This window comes from Choloepus didactylus, chromosome 2 (genome assembly GCF_015220235.1).
Source record: "Choloepus didactylus isolate mChoDid1 chromosome 2, mChoDid1.pri, whole genome shotgun sequence".
In the NCBI taxonomy this organism is placed as follows: domain Eukaryota; kingdom Metazoa; phylum Chordata; class Mammalia; order Pilosa; family Megalonychidae; genus Choloepus; species Choloepus didactylus.
In genome coordinates this window covers 231,426,160-231,443,905 of record NC_051308.1, presented here as the reverse complement: position 1 = coordinate 231,443,905, position 17,746 = coordinate 231,426,160, and the positions used below count along the sequence as shown (strand labels likewise).

At 47.4% G+C, this 17,746-nt stretch overlaps 1 long non-coding RNA gene across 1 annotated transcript; it reads left to right on the top strand.

The window, feature by feature from the left end:
* The first annotated feature begins 15,224 nt into the window (after positions 1-15,224).
* LOC119527866 lies at positions 15,225-17,040 on the top strand. Its single transcript, XR_005215494.1, has 3 exons — positions 15,225-15,322; positions 16,648-16,701; positions 16,906-17,040. It is a non-coding gene; the product is annotated as an uncharacterized LOC119527866 (long non-coding RNA).
* The last annotated feature ends 706 nt before the right edge of the window (positions 17,041-17,746 follow it).

Sequence of the window (17,746 nt, the reverse complement as noted above, 5' to 3'; positions counted from 1 at the left end):
GTAGCTCAGGACAAAAACGAAGGAGTCACCTTGATTCCTATCTTTTCTTGTTTTCCCACATCCAATCCATCGGGAAGTTCTGTCAACTCTTAACACCAAGGGCACCCTGGAACTGTCTTCTTTTCTCTACTTTCCATACTGCCACTCTAGTCCAAGCCACCATCACCATGCCCTGAACCACCATAATAAACTGCTAACTGGTTTGCCCGCTTCCATTTATGCCCATCACCCCCATCCATTCTCCATGCCATAGTCAGAGTGAGCTTTTAAAAATGTAAATCAGATCATGTCACTCCCCTCCTTAAAATCTTCCAGTAAACAGCGTGGGAGAAGATATTTGCAACATTTATAAAAGACAATGGATTAGTAACTTGAATATATAAACAACTCCCACAAATCAATGAGAAAAAGACAGCCTTGTAGAAAAATGGGCAAGGGATATGAACAGACAAATTTCACAAGAGAAGAAACTCAAAGGGCCAATAAATATAAAATTACATGTTTGACCTCACTAGTAATTAGAGAAACGCAAATTAAAATGAGTTAGCATTTTACACCCAAAACATTGTCAAATTTTTAGAAGCCTGATGATATCAATTGTTGGCAAGGATTTAAAGAAATGGGAACTTTCAGAAGCTGCTAGTGGGAATATAAATTAGTAGGACAACTTCAGAGAGTCATCTGGCAACTTCTCGTGATGTTGGAAATGCACACTCTTTAGCCCACTAAGCCCCCTTTTTAGAATCATCTGTAATAGTAGAAACAGGCTACAACCTAAATGTCTCTCATAAAATAATATGGCTAACATGGCGTTGTAAGTACCATGTGATTCTACACAGTAGTTCAAGATAAATTAATTTAATCTTTCATCTATCAAACATTGTTGGATGAAAAAAGCAGGTCATAGAAAGACATAGATACTCTGCTTCCACTTACGCCAATTTATAACTCTAACCTTAAAGAAAAGTGGCTTCCCATTTCCTTCAGGATAAAATCCTAACCTACCCTGGATCTGGCTCTTGCCCATCTCTGTAACTCCATCTCGTACCAATCCCCCACACCCACAAAGCTCCAGCCTCACTGTCTTCTTGCAAACACCCCCCAAGCACGGCATGTTCACACCCACCTTCGGGCTTTTCCATGAATGCCCCTCTGCCTGGTGCTTCGATGTAAGCTGCACCTAAAGCAGCCCATCACCTCCAGACAGTTTCTCAATTTATTTCCTTGTTTATTTGTCCCCGCCCACCCGACCCACCCCGACCCCCACCCCCCACTAGACTGTAGGCTCCCGGGGAACAGGAGCCTCACTGTTCCCGTTCAGTGGGATATTCCCAGTGGCTGGCGTGCAGCAGGTGTTCAAACAGTGTTGTGGAATGATTAAATGTGACTTGCTCCAGGAAGCCCTCCCTTCCTGAATTCCTAGAGCAAGAAACATTCCCTAACTCAGTGCTTCTTGACTCTCTCAGTGATTAGCCTACTTAAAGGCAAGGACTCTTCATTTGGGATCTTTGCCTGGATGTCAGGGGGATCCACAAACATCCTACATTGTGGGCAAAATTTCATTTACATATGCATGTGCTTATTACATTTTCTGGGGAGAGAGTTCTCAGTTTTCACCATATTCTTAAAGGGGTCTAGAACACAAATACACGAAAACGTTTTCATAATATTGTGCTGTTCCAGCGGGGTTATAACTCAGCCCGGTCCTCCACACTGCAGGCTGCTTGAGGGCAAGACATTATCAAGTCCACGACTGTTTCCCAAAACCCCAGTGCAGGGCCTGGCACGTGAGAGATGCTCAGTGAATCGAGAACGAATGAATGAAAGAGTGAATGAATGCTTCCTTTTGGAGCCTGGGTCACGAGCTATATTCACCCTCAGACCCTTCAGGAGCCTGAGGCATCAGGAACTGGAACAGACAGGAACAGAAAGCGCGCCTCCGAGTGAGGACAGCACAAGCGCCGGGCTCCCGCAGACCACTGGGCCCCGCCAGGGCTCTCCTTTCGCGCACCCCGAGCCCAGCCAGGAGGATCCGTTACAGCTTTTTCACTCCCAGCCCAGTGCCTGCCGCGCCCTCCTCCTCCCTCCGCCTCGCCCCGGAAGGAAGGCTGCAGGGGCTGCCTCCTCAAGCGCCCGGACGGCTTTGGTAGCAGGAGTGCGGCAGCCGAGATTGATGCAATCGCCGAGCTCTGGTGGCCCCATGGAAACCCCACAACAAGGCACGAAAACAGAGACCAAGCCCTTCCCGGGAAACCTAAGGTGTAAGGAGGGATGCCTCCTTTACCGGTGACTTAGGAATCTAGAAATTCCAGTGGGGCCAACTGGGCGAGGGAGGTGGGACACTGGGGCCTCATTCCATATAAGGGAATCCCCAGCTCCAAGATGGGTCCCCGTTTGCCACGCAGCCGGTCATTCTCCAAGGCCCCAAGAATCCCACCTGTGCTCCCCGTGGGGTGGGCCCTGACCCTCAGAGGGGAGAGGTGGGCCCTTCCACCAGAGAGCAGGGGTATCCTGAACTTTGGCTTACTCCCCAAATGTATAGATTTATCTATAAACTATAAATAAATGATACCACATGTATCTTATAAAAATTTTTGTATTACAAATATATAAATAGACAAAATAGAAATTTTTCAAAGAGGAGATTTAAAAATATATATGCTTCTAAAACAGAGGCTCAACTTGTATGCCCCCTGGGGGTACCCACTTCCCTAAGGGGTTCACAATTGAAGTCCAAGCAGGCTGGGCCCTCGGGTATCATGAGTATTATTTAATAATAATATTAGCTACCATTTATTGAGGTTTACCACGTGCTAAGAGATCTACATTATTTTTTATTCAATTCTCACAATATCCCTATGAGCCCCATTTGGCAGTAAAGGAAACTGAGGCAGGAAAGGCCAAGTGACTTGCTTATGGCCCCTTGGCTCACAGGTGGCAGAGCTGAGCTCCAAACGTTTCTATGACCTTAATCTCTAGCCTGCAGCCACTTCCCAGAGCCTGTACTTTGTCACGTGGGGCTACAACTGATGAATGTAATCCTCATGGCAGGGGAATCACCATTACTTTCCCCATTTTACAGATGAGGAAACAGAGATTCAGAGAGGTTAGGTAATCTGCCCAAGACCACACAGCAAGTAATAGCAGAGACCCATTCCTGTCTGACTCCAACATGCTCTCTTTAATGCCTGCCTGTTTTCTCTAGGAGGGCTGGGGCTGGGCTGGTTTGGTTGTCTCCTCTTCACCCCGGCTCCAGAGTGCAATAGAGTCCTTCTCTGGGTTGAATTTCTAAGACACAAATCAGCACCTGAGATGACAGTCAAAAATGTGAGCTTGATGAATAAATGCAGGAATGAGTGAATCAATGAGTGAATAGATAAATTAATGAATGCATGAACGAATGAGTGAGTAAATAAGTGGAGGAAGGAATTTCTGCTGCCCACATTCTCTCCTCTCAGAAAAAGTCTGGGATTCTCGTTGAGAGAGGCAGATGCAGGTACCTCCCAAACATTATTCCATCATTCCCTCCGCGCCATGGGATAGGAAGTGGGCTTCCCATATGTGCTACCTTGCACTAACCCTGTTTGTGTAAAATAATAATCCACCCTTAGTCCACAGGGCACATTTATACCTCGTACTCACAGATTTCTCACCACAGCTAGCTACCAGGAGGTAGGTACTACTCTCCCCACCATTTTATTAGTTGAAATTCCTGCAGCACAGAGAGAGGAAGTGATTCTTCCAAGGATACACAGGGGCAGGTAGCAGAGTGGGGGTCACACTCAATTCTTATTACTTCAAATCCCTCAGCCCTTCTTCCCCAGCCTGTCCCTGTGTCTTTGGATCTAACCTTAAGCAGCTACCAACCATAGATGGGATTGCCAGGGGGTTGTTCCAAATCCACAGACCAGCAGATAAGGAAGCAGTATCCTGATTCTCATTTAGAGAGAAATGAGATGGAAACAAAGACATCCCAAGGGAGGTGCTCAGAGATCTCAGTTGGACAACATGACCAAGAGAACGTTAGAGGGCTGTATGACGCCCCTCCAGACGGGGTCAGGCCAGAGACCAGGCAGAACCAGGAACATCACGCAGGACTGGCAAAGCAGATGCAAGTCAAGTCAAAGTTGGCCCCAGGAACCTGGGGGTGGGAGCAGACTCAGCCCTGGGTCCCTGCCCTGCCCTCCCTCCCACTCCTCCTGGTGGGGCACAGGATCACTGGGGAAACTGGTTGCTGGACAATGACTGGGAGGGCAGAACCTCTTTCTAGAATGGGCAAGTGCTGTGGCGCCCAGCCCGGCCCAGCCAAGTCCTCACCAAACAGCCAAGCACAAAGGCTCTCTCAGGCAGGCAGACAATCCAGCCCTTTCAGGCTGGGGGGAGCCAGGCTGGCAGTCCCTGAGCCTCCGTTTCTCTCCGGTTCCTGTAAATGAATCATTCAGAATTAATAACCCTGGGAACAATTAATGAGGAGCAGGTTTGGGTTCTTCTTGAGCAGACAGAAAGCTGGATCCTGGGAACATGAGTGTCATTGCTGCTGATGGAGGTCGATGTAATGGATGGGCCAGGGTCACGGATCTGCTCAACAGAGGGTCACAGAATCATCACCAACCATGGCCACCAGACCCAGGGACGGTTAGGGTCACAGCACCATGGATTCTTAGAGAGCCACAGATTGAAAGTCAGTGTCCTGTGACCTTTGATTCTGGGATCTGAACTCAGAATCCTAGACTTACCAGCTCAGGGAACCATGGACCTCCAAGACCAAGAACCCATCCATCGCCAGAGTCCAGCTTTTTAGAGCAGGAAAGAGCCCTAGAGACCATCCTGTCTGAGGCTATTTTGTAGGTGGGGAAACAGAGTAAGACCACAGAGCTGCTCGGTGGCAGATTCTAGACTAGGACCCAGGCCCCACCGCTCCCCATCCAGTGCTCCACTTCTAGGGATGGTGGGCAATGGCAGTGGCAGCCTGAGCTCCAGATACTTGGCCCAGGACCTGCCCCTCTGGACTGGTCAGACCCACCTCTGGGATCTTCTGACATTGTCAGGACACCTGTGGTCAAGCCCTTCCATTGTGTCAAGATCTGAGGCTTTGTAAACGCTAATGTCAGGATGATGTGTTTGGCAAGTCTGGGCAGGCCTGGATTCTTTTAAGCAATCCCCTAAGGCCCCTACCTTATAAGGGAGAATCGTGCAAGCTCATATTCTACCTGGGAGCCTGCCTGCTGGTGATCACACAGGGGAGAGAGCCAGTCCTCCTGGATTTTAGCCTAGGAAGCTCATTGCCACATGAGGGTCACTTCAGTTCAATGCCAAGTCACACAAGGAAATCCAGCCTTACTTACCAAGGGCTTATAATATGCTAGACTCAGGGAAGTTACCAGGACAAGAGAGACCTTGTTCCCATCTCCAAGGTACTACAGTCCACTAAGAGCATCACTTATATATGTAGTTGTAAGTCAAGGCTGAGTGTGATGGACGTTATCATGGCTGTACACACAGAAGGGATAGAAATTAAGGAAGGTTTCATGAGATGGGGTAGCATTTAAATAGAGCCACTAGAAAGCTTTTCTGTATATCAATTCTTGATTTCCACTTCTGGCTATGATGAAGTAACAAGGTCTAAAATTACCTTCCCATACTCAGCAACTGGAAAACTGAATAAAATACATGAAATGCTGTTATCAAACACTACAAAAAAAAAGGGGGGGGGGGTCAGGACTGTGATCCATGAGAGAAGAGTAACAAATGAAGGTAGTCCCTCACTGCCTTGGTTTTCTGCCTGGAACAGAGTCATACTCCAGACCATGGTAGAGGGAGGGGCATATCAAGCAGAATATAGTAATTTAGCTGAACTAAGGATTTGGAGATTGGAGTTCTGGGGGCGTTAGACAATTAGAAGTTACAAGGTGGAATTCCAGAAAAGAGGAAGCAATCCAGAAAGAGAGCTCCAGATATCTGCATGGGATCCTCTCAAGTTTTTGCTGCATACTAGACCTCACATGCAAAGGGTATAACTCCATGAGATGGGGCAAAGAACTGGAAATTTGTAAGCTGAACAATTCCCAGCACTCACGTGGGTCAGCAAATGTTTGAGTTACAACCACCCAGAGTGGCAAGACCTTATTGAAACTTAGGACATTCAGTCATGGGGTCATGCCCTAGCAGAAAGGCTGAATAATCCCTAGAGTAAAGGTTAATCTATCACAGCAAAATTTAAAATAGGCTTCAAATGGATCAAGCTGATTTGAAAGTAACCTTGCTGTTGTGGAACAAAACCCAACACTCTTTAAAGGAAGATAAAACAAAATCGAGACACTCAACAACATAACATCTATAATGTTCAGCATCCAGTCAGAAATTAACAGATATGCCAAGAAGCAGCAAAATGTGACCCACAACCAGAAGAAAAGTCACTCAATAGAAAGAGACCCAGAAATTGCAGAGATGATGGAATTAGCATATAAAGATATTAAAACAGCTATTATAACTATGTTGACATATTTAAAGGAAAAGATAATCATAATGAGGAGAGAAATGAGAGATATAAAAAACAATCAAGGGGAATGTCAAGACATGAAAAATACAGTGTCAGAAATGAAAAAGTCACTGGATGGGAGTAAGAGAAGGTTTCATACATACTGCAAAGAAAATATCACTGGCTGAAAGTATTGCAATAGAATCTATCTAAACCAAAACAAAGGGAGAAGAAAAGACTACAAAAAAATGAAGAGAGCCTCAGTGACCTGTGGAATACATCAAACATCTAGCATATGTGTAATTGAAGCTCACAAGGAAAGGAGAGAGAGAGAGAAGGAAACAGAAGGTATATTTGAAGAAATAATGGCTGAAAATCTTCTACACTTGATTTAATTAAAAAAAGAAAAAACAAAAAAAACACTGTAAATCCACAGATCTAAGAAACTCAACAAACCCCAAACATAATAAACATAAAAACCCACTCCAAAGCACATCATAATCAAAATGTTGAAAACCAGTGATAATGAGAGAATCTTTAAATCAGACAGAGAAAAAAATACATAGCCCGTAGAGAGGAACAATAAGAATTCATAAGCTTCTCATCAGACATTATGAAAGGCAGAAGACAATCTTTAAGGGCTGAAACAAACAAACAAATCAAACTGTCAACCTAGAATTCTATATCCAGCAAAAATACCTCTTAAACAATGAAAGAGAAATAAAAACCTTTTCAGACAAACAAAAGCTGGGAGAATTTGTCAGCAGCAGATCTGTACTACAAGAAATAGTAAAGGAAGTTTTTCAGGTGAAAGGAAAAAGATACTAGATTGAAATTTGAACCTACACAAAGGAGCAAAGAGTGACAGAGAAGGTAAATATGTGAGCAAATATAAATTCTTTTTTCTCATTTTTAAATGCCTTTAAATAATTGAATATTTTAATTAAAAATAATGATAATGTATGGTGGGGTTTTAAATAGACATAAAAGTAAAATGCTTGACATCAATAGCACAAAAAAGACAGACTGGGAAAAATAAAAATATCCTATTTTAAGTTTCTTACATTATCTGTTGTAGCGGATCTGTATTGGGCCAGTTTAGCTACCCTGAAACTATGTTTTCCAAAATTCTTTTTTCTGTGTAGTTCCAAGCTAGCAGGGGCACAAGAGACATTCTGTTCAACATTTGCAAGGCCAAGTAAATCACAGCTATTTCCTTTCTCTCTTTGTTCTTCTTCACTCAAAATATTGGTGCTGGACACCAGGGGCTGTTGCAGCTTGTACACCTTGTCGCCCACCTGCCGGCTCTTCTTGTTGGCAGGAGGTGGCAGCTGGGACCGCAGCTCCCCAGCTTCTGCTGAACCTCCTTCAGCTTCTCTGACTCCCGGCCCAGGTGTGAGCTTTGCCTCATGATGAAAAGCCAGTTCTCCTATAGGTCATTCACATCACCGAAGTTAGCATTTTGGAAGAGGTGAGAGATGGAATCCTCACGGGTTCCAGTTTGTTCCTGCTCTCCCCCATTTACGTCTGTCTTCCCTTCCTGGTTGCCTTCCCTGCTGACTTCAGGTGCTAACATCAGACACAAAGTAATTAACCTTTTATTGACTGTTTAGGCAGTTTCATATAATGGTATAGGGTCAAATCCCTATAAAAAATCCCTTATTATATATATCATGCCTAGGATTCTGTTTCTCTGACTGATAAATACATGAAGTGGCTTAATATTATGTGAATATTAAATGACAGGTCAAAGATGCATATTGCAAAACCCTAGAGCAACCATTGAAAAATAAAACAAAGAATGTAAATAAAACAGAATGAAAAAATACTCAATCCAGAAGAGGCCAGGCAGAGGAAATAAGGAACAAATAATAGATGAGATAAATAGAGAACAAAACGCAAGGTGGTAGGTTCAGTCCCAACCATATCAGTAATTAATTACATTAGATGTAAATTTTCTAAACACCCAACTTAAAAGCACAGATTGTCAGACTGGATTAAAAAAAAAAAAATGCAACACCTAATTAAATGCTGTCTACAACAAATTCATTTTAACTATAAAAACAGAGATAGGCTAAAAATTTAAAAATATATACTAGAAAAGACTAATCATAAGAAAGCCAGAATGGCTATATTAATATCAAATAAAATAGACTTCAGAACAAGGGACATTACCTGAGATAACAAGGACATTTTTTATAATAAAGGCGTCAATTAATCAAGATGATATAACAGTTCTAAATCTGTATGTGCCTAAAAACAGAGCTTCGATGTAAATGAAGCAAAAACTGACCCACCTCAAAGGAGAAATAAACAAATTCACGACAAGAGCTGGAAATTTCAATGCTCTTGTAATTGATAGGACAGTAGCCAGACAGCAAGTCAGCAAAGATATAAAAGACTTAGTCAACTCACTTGGCCTGATTGACATTTACAGAACACTCCACCCAACAACAGAATACACATATTTTCAAGGGCACGCAGACCATTCACCAAGACACGCCAAGTGCTAGGCCATAAAACAAGTCTCAATACATTTGAAAGGATTGAAATTACTACACTGAATCTGGAGAAGAAAAGAAAAGATCTGTGGGTCACACTTTTGGTTTTTGTTTGCTTTTTTTTTTTTTTTTTTTTTTTTTACCTAAAGGATGGAGAAGAGTTTTCTACACAAAGCAAATGAGTCATCTTTTGCTGCTTGAGTGATAGTGATGGATCACTTTAGTGTGTCTTAAAACCTAACCCCTTTCAAGCCGGTCTGTGAGTCAGAAGGGACTTCCAGGCCAGTGGAGCATGTCGCTGAGGATCCCAAGGACTTTTCAGAGGGAGGGTGCTGCTAGCAGTAGCTGGAGTTAAGGAAATAACCTGAGCAACCAAGTGACAAATCTCATCCTACACCTCTGCCTGAGTGTCCTCAATACGTTCAAAGCCAAGCCCCCCAGAGCTCCCACCTTGATCCCTCCTTCTCAAAATGACTGTTTCTCCCGAATTATCGTGTTAATGGTGCCAACCAGAAATTTTCCTGTCCTGCCGCCCCTTCAGTCCCCGAGGTCCATCAGTCGCTGAGTCCCGGCAAGTCTCTCTCACTGGTCCCGTGAGCCCATCTTTTCTCCCCCTCTCCCCCACCGCCAATGCCCGAGACCAAGCCCCCTCCTCACTTCTCACCTCCTTCTCCAAGCCTCCCAACCGCCCCCGCCTCCTGCCTTATCCTGCTTGGCTTGTCAATGGAGTCACAATTTTGTATTCTGCATTAAAAAAAAAATCACATGGTCATACACATTTCTTGGCAGAAAAGATTTAATACAGGTCAGCAAAAACCAAAATTGGCTAATTCATTAATCAAAAGATGTAAACACAAGCTGAAACTTCCTACCCACCCATCACCACCGAGTGATGACTGCTGTTGACAGTTTGGACAAATGGCCTTCTGAACACTTTTCTATACATAACATTTACATGTTTTACAAAATAGGATTGCCACAGGCATGCTGCTCGGTGGCCTGTTTCACCAGGGACATGCCAGGTTGCAGCACTGAAGGTCCAGCATCAGTGCTGGGAAAACCGGGGCGGCTGGTCACCCCACAACTTTTTTGCTTAATATATCAGCAGTTTAATATATCTGGGGTACCAAAGTGCATAATTTCCAAGTAGTCTTTTAAAGGTAAAAATCTGATGCATCCCTTGGTGCACAGAAGTGAGCTCCGAAGTGGGGAGTGTGCATTCAAGAGGATGCACAGATGATCCACTGGCGTGAGGGAGAAAAAGTACCGGTGTTTGTTTGTATGTATGCTTTAGCTCGTTTCTTTAGTTTTCTATTTTTGTGTCTGATACTATACGTGATACATTTGTAAGCTAGTACATGTATATGATTTATTTACATATAATGGAGGTGTTTTGTTTGTTTCAAGCATGATCCTAAATGTTTGGAGACACTGACCCAGCTGATAAAATAGTAACCCTTTATCAGTGTCAGAATGTAAAGGCTCTGCTTCCGCTTCCAGCTTCTTCCACCACCTGTCCCCTGTCCCCCAGCAAGCCATACCAAACACGGCTGTTTCCTGATCAAGCCATCCCTGCTCTCCTCTCCCAGCCTTTGCACGGTTGTTCCCTCTGCCAGAGGCTCCCGTCATCCCTCTGTCGTTCACCTCCTGGCTAATATGTACCTGTGCCTGGAGACCCAGATCAAGCGTCACCTCTGCCGGGAAGGCTTCCCAAACGCACCCCCTCCCTCAGGCCCATCCCATCCAGGCTGGGTGCCCCTCCTCTGCGTTCCCATAGCACCAGCACCATAACACTAGCCATACGACTTGGCGATTGTTTGTTTATCCCTTTGTAGTCCGCTCAAGGTTGGGCACTGCCCTTCAGGTTGAATTCCCAGTGGCTGCTGTATAGTTGTCTCTTAGTGAATAGTGAGAGAGTACACAAACAATAATAGAAAACAAGTATATCACATTAAGTAAGTGCCAGGCACTGTTCTAAGCCCTTTACACATATTAACTCATTTAGCATGAAAAACCACCCCATGAGGTGGGTACTTACATTGCCCCATTTCACTGATGAGGAAACAGAAGCACAGAGAAGTGAAGTCACTTGCCAAGGTCATATAATAAGTGGCAGAGCCAAGGATTTGAACCCAGGAAAACTGGCTTCAGAATCCATGATATCAAATGCTATGCTTCGATGCCCTTCAGTGAAAGAAGAGATGGATAAATGAATGAATGAACAAAGAAGTGAAGGGAGGAATGAAGGAACAAATGAATGAATGGATAAACAGAGGAACAGGTAAATGAATGCCAGTGACTGGTGCCATGAAATCATGTGTCGCCCGCCTTGCAGATGCCAGCTGCCCCGTCTGCAAGGCACCCTCGTCACTGCCCACCTCATGCCAGTTTTCAAATTTTAATTGGCACTTATGGAGGTCCCAAAAGCTTGGCTCCTCTTCCCTCTCCACCACTTTACCAGCACCCACCAAACCTTCCCATCCTCAGTACATCCTCCATAACAGGTTGGGGGCTGAGAATCAGTACCATAGGACCCTTAAATGTTAAAGCTGGAGGGTACATTAGAGACCATCCAGTCCAAACTCTGATTTTGTGGATGGAGAAGCTGTGACCCAGAGAGGCAAAGCAAGTTGCCCAAGGTCACATAGCAAGTTCGTGGCAGAGTCAAGACTGGGCCCAGCCTCCTGCTGTCCAGTCTGTCTCCCTTTACCAACCGGCTTCTGTCCATTGCTCTAGCTTTGCAATCAAAAGACATTTTGAGCAAAAGCAGAACAGACAGGTTTAATGATTTCTCAAATGCAAACACTACCCCAAATCTGCTTCTGTGTTGATTTGAAAAGACTGTGGAAATAAGGGAGGTGAAAAATTCAAGGTCAAGTTCCCGTGATTTCCTCTAGGCAGAAAAGTCGATAACTGAAACCATCATGGATGACTCACCACATGCTAGATTACCCCATTTAATCCTCCAGCAGCTGACACCCCATTTTACAGATGAGCCAGTTAAGGCTCAAAGAGGTAGGTAGAGTGACCGAGTTGTCTCCTTTTTGCTGGTTCTGTCCCAGTTTTAAAACTGAAAGTCCCCTGTCCCAGGAACTGCCCCCTCCTCAGTCCCAGGCAAACTGGGACAGTTGGTCACCCTAGAGGTAAGCAAGTCACCCAAAGGACTGGATCCCTTTGGATCCACGCCCAGATCCTATGCCTGTCCCCATGGTCTTTTCTACACCTTGCTGCCCACTCCACGTAAACAGATGCACGAAGAGGGAGAGAGAAACAGTTAAGCAAGCAAGTGGGGACGGGAGAAGGCAGTGGGCTGGAGGGAGACGGGCTTGGAGGGGCAGTGCGAGGGTCCCCACAGCTGCATCTTCTGGAAGGCTAGAATGCTACTGGGTGTCACACCAGGAGAGGACAAACAAGGTCTGTGTTTATTCTTCTTTCTGTATCCCAGGAGGGGTCAGTTGCTCACGATAATGCCCCTGTTATCTCGACCAGGCCTCTGGCTTCTCACCAGACCATGAGGGCAGGTGAAGCATCTGAGGACTTGACAAAACCAGTCTCCCTGGGACCCTGGCAGATCCCCGACCCCAACTCGTCTGAAAGCCTGGTTCAGGGGTTCCTTGCTAAGCACTGCAGGGCAGGGTATCCCTGCCTGGGGGGGCACTGTGATGTGATCTCCACTCTTTCTGCCTCCATAGCTGGGTGCTTTCCTGCACACAAGGTTGCAGGGCAGTGACACGGGGACCGACGGTGGCCTCCGTGGACATCTGCGTAACTCAGGCTTCCCACACCACACCTGCCTGGAACACCTCTCTCGCCCTCCTCCACCCAGCTGACTGCTTGTCACCCTCGGACCCTGAGCTGGAGGCCCACCTCCGGACAGCCTCCCCTCCTCCCCAGGCTGGGGTGGGGGCCCTGTCTGGGAACTCATGGAGGCCGGGGCTTGGGCAACCACAATTGTTAATGGTTTGTTGTAACAGATGCTTGTCAGTCTCCCTCCCTGCACTGGGGCTCAGAGAGGGCAGGAACTGATCCTCCCATGCCCAGCACCAATATATTTGTTGATGGAACAAATAAGCAGATGGATTGAGTACTTAATTAGAAGGCAAATAATCGTAGCTCTGATCTCAATCAGGTGGTACCCCAAAGCAGCAGCCCACTCAAAAGCCCACTCAAAAGCCCATCAGCAGATACCTGGGCTCCACCCCCACCCCCACCCTCCCACTGACCTTCACCTTCCACCTCACTACCCTAGGTGTGGTCCCTGGACTGGCAGCAGCAGGATCACGAGAAGCTTGTTGGAAATGCAGAAACTCAGGCCCCACTCCAGACCCTGTGATTCAGAATCAGCATTGCAACAAGCTCCCCAAGGGATCTGTGTGCACAGTCAAGCTGTCAAGCTTGTGGAGCACTGATCTAACAAAGCCTCCAGACCCAGTCTGTCGTGTCTCCTGCGGTTGCCACAGACAGACCGCAGGCTTGTAGCTGCTCCATGTGGGCTCCAAGGTGTACATGGCAGTCACAGGTCCCTCGAGACCAGGAAGGTCAAGAACCCAGAACCTCAGAGGCACCATCAACCAAGGCCCCTCAGCACCCAGCAATGCCAGCCTTTCGTGTCCAAGAGGTTGGAGGCAGGCAGGCTTTGCCTCCATTCTCATCAAGGAGTCCAACTCAATTCCTGGGTCCTGAGGGTTTCCCACCTTCTTCTTACCCTCCTCAGCCTTCTCCCAAGGATGCCTGCTGGCCTCCCTGCTCCCGGAGCTCAGCAGTTCCAGCCTTCCTGGGATGGGGAGTGTATCAGTTCTTTGTTGATGCTGTAACAAATTTCCCCAAACTTAGTGTTTGAGCAGCACAAAATTATCAGCTTACAGTTCTGGAGGTCAAGATTCCTGCACGGCTCTCCCTGGGCTAAAAGCAGGGTGTCTACAAGGTGCATTCTTCAGGGCTCCAGGGAAAAATCTGTTTCCTTGCCTCTTCCAGCTCCTTGAGGCTGCTGCACGCCTTGGCTTGTGGCCCCCTCTTCCACCTTCAAGCCAGCCACAGTGGCTAAATTCTCATGCTGCCACCTCATGGGTTCTCCAACTACAGGTGGGACAGGTTCTCAGCTGGGAAGGATTTATAGGATTAAATTAGGCCCACCTGGGCAATCCAGCATCCTCTTCCCATCGTGAGACCCTTAACCTTTGACCCCAGCTGCGAAGTCCCTTTTGCCATGTGAGGCAACACAGTCCCAGGTTCCAGGGATTAGGACATGGATGTCTTCGAGGAGATGTTATTCTGCCATCCATGGGGGTAAGAGCCCACACATCCTGAGCGATGCTCCATGGCATGGTTCTAGGCCCTTGGCACATGTTTGCTCATTCAGGCATCACTACTACCCCATGAGGTAAGTGCTGTTACAACACTGATTTTAAAGATGAGGAACCAAAGCACAGAGAGGTTAGGTGACTAGTCCAAGGTCACACAGCACAGAAGAACTAGGATTCACATCTGAGCAATGAGAGTCTAGAGCCCATGCTCTTCATCTTTACACCATAGTTTCTAAGAATAAATGTCCTCTCCCAGACTGTAGCTACCTGTATAAGGCGTGACTAAATAAGGGCAACAGCTCCATATGCAGGCAGAGAGCATACTGGTTACAAGAAGGACTCTGCAACCAGATAGCCTGGATCCAAAGTCCTGCCCTGCCACCTCCTAACTTCAGTGGCCTCAGTTGAGCAAGTGACTTAGCCTCTCTGAGCCTCAGTCTCCACATCTGTAAAATGGGAACAATAATGATGCCAACGCAACATGAGAGGATCAAATGAGATGGTGTGGGTAAGGTAATTAGCACAGTGCCAGGCACTTAGATAAATGTGGGATACAATTATACCCTATCGTATTTGAACCTTACTACAAACCCTTCCACGTAGATGTCATTATCCCATTACGGATGAAAGTGGGGATCAGGGAGAGGAAGCAACGTTCCCACAGTTTAACAGCCAGGAAATGGTAAAGGTGGGATTCGAACCGAGGATTTGTCTATCTCCAAAGCTGCTGGCCATCCATGTCCTGCCCATCTGACCTGTCCTCCAAGACCTGGAGGGAGGGGGGACTGTGTAATTGTGTGCATGCACGCGTGGGTGTTTTCTACAGGGAAGTACTGAGGTTATAATCTCCAGATACCTCTCCCCAGTTCTCAAGGGAGGAGTTTATGTAAATTAGTCTAATATTCCACTTGGTGGAAACAGGAAGGGAATCAGCATTTATAGAACAGCCACTACCTGCCAAGTCCTTTGCCTACTGTGTCTCATTTAATCTTCTCAACTTCTTACGGAGTTCATTTCACAGACAAGAATCCGATGTTCAGGTTGGTAATGGGGTTCACCCAAGGCCCACGGGTAGAAGCAGCAGACATGGGATGGAACTCAACTCTCTGTCTGCTGCCAAAGTCCATGGTCCTCTCCCAGCCCCTAAGAGTCGGCACCTGCTGGTGACAGACAAAGCACTCCCGCACAGCAGACACTGGGTCTCTGGGGATCGGGGGTCGTTGCTCCAGGCCCTGCCTCCCCTCGATCCCACCTGAGAGAGCTTGGGGTCTTCAGTGGCAACTCACGCTTCCTTCCCCCTTCCTAATCTTCAACCTCAGCTTAATCATTATCCAGTTCTGCCCCGAGAACAAACACATGCCAATCATTACTGATGGGTGAAGTCACCTCCCAGCCATTTCCATCGGTGCCAGAAGGTGTCAGGAATTCCTGAGATGCCTCAAAGCCCCCTTCCTGCATTCCTGAGATTCATGGGTGCGGGTCCTCCCTGAACCTCTGCGACAGGCTGGGGTCAGAAGTGAACGCCTTACCCCCTGGGTGGTGCCGAGTGCAGGAGAGGAGGATAGAGGCTTTTTCCCATGCCATCCCTGTCCCTCTGGCTGTGAGAGCTCTCTGAGCCTCAGTTTCTCCATCTCTGGAATGGGTAGATAATAACCCTACCGCCTCGGGTGGTTGTGAGAATTGTTAGGGGAGGATGGGAGTGGTGGGGTCTCCGCTTCTCACTGCTGGGAATCAAAGCCAGCCCGGGACTGTCTAATGAGCAGGGTCTGAGAATGGGTGGCACGTAGGCGTCTATTTGTACGAGTGGCTCACAGGGGGAACGGGTCATTTGGAAGACGAGCAAGGGAAAATGGGACCGGGACAGCGGGCAGGTAGGTGTGTGTGCCCTGTGAGGGGGTGGTACCTGGAAGACTCCAAGAGACCCAGGCAGGGGGCAGGCAGTGCTGTCCCCAGGGGACAAGGTGAGAACGGAGTGGCAAGAGGAACCTTTTTCCACTTCTGCAGAGAACGCAGTGCCCTGGCCCAGTGAGGCTGACGAGCTTCGGAAAGCAGCCTGTTGGCACAAATCTCCACTTTCCTACAGTGGGCACCAGCTACTGTGGCCAGGCCCCCTCTGTGACTTCAAGGACAAAACACATAGATAGGGGAGGGATGGCCAAAGAAGAAAGGACGAAGGGGCAGGGGCTGGTGGGTTATGTAGCTGGGGGGTTGTGAGCACTCGGGACTCAGGAGGTAGACCTGGGCCTCCCAGACCAACAAGGTAAGCTTTTATAGGGGACAGAATCCGGGGGAGCATCTGGTAGCTGGCCCCCCTAAAATGTGGGGTGGGGGGATACTACCAACATGACCCCATTTATTTGCACAGGCTGGTGAAGGCCGGCAACAGGCTTCATGCAGAGAAGGCAGCACCCTCAAGGAGGTGAGTGACGGGCCCGTGGAGGCACAGCTAGCAGAGTCCTGCTTCCGGGGACAGCTCACCTCACTCACCCTCTCCCCCAGGGCAAAAGGCACGGCTGGGGGCGGGTGGGGGGCAATCAAGTCCTTATAAAGCAAAAACTCCTTCGTGAGTCAGTCCCACCCAGGCAGGCCCAGCTCATTCACTGCAAAGCTATTTTCTTTTCAGCTCTTTTCTGCAAAGCCTTTCACTGCCTGGGAGGTGAGGTCATTGGCTGGTAAACACTCTGCCTGGCGGTAAATTTCCTCTGAACTTTCTGCTCCTGTTTAACCCGCCGAACCTCCAGGAGAGCTGACAGCCGAGAGCAGTGCACGGGGCAGCGGGCTGAGTCGGAGGCTGGGGTTCAAACCCCAGCTCTGCCCCGTCTAGCTGTGGGACTTTGGCTGAGGCAAGTCACCTTTCTGAGCCTTGGTTTCTCTGTCTGGAAAATGGAGTCATATCCAGGACCGTGCTGGGTACAATGGAAATTATGGAAAGGAAACACACACACACATATAAACTCACACACATACACACACATACGCACACATCACACATACACACACACACCAAGCCCTGTTCTCTGCCCTTGGCAGGCTCACTTTCTGCTGGGGAATTCAGATGCGAATCAAATGATCCCATAAATGAAATCTAAGATACAGTCATGATTAGTGCCAAGATGCACACTGCGATAAGATCCTGTAATGGGGGGCTTGACCCAGTCCGGGGTGAGCAGGGGTGGAACAGGAGTGACGATTGAGTGGCACACAGAAAAGATGACCAGGCAGAGAGAAGCTGTGAGCAAAGACCCCGTAGGAGGAAGAACTGTGGCTGGCCCAGCCGGGAGAAGGTCAGCGTGCCTGGAAACAGGGGCGGGAGGTAGTTTCCGGCTCTAATATTCCAGGCCACCAGTTTCCCAAAGTTTTTACATGGCTTTGAAGGGAACATTATGTCATATCAATGGATTAAACTTCACTTGGGGCTAAATCAGATACCATCTTATATTCAGTTATGATGGAGACAAAAGGCA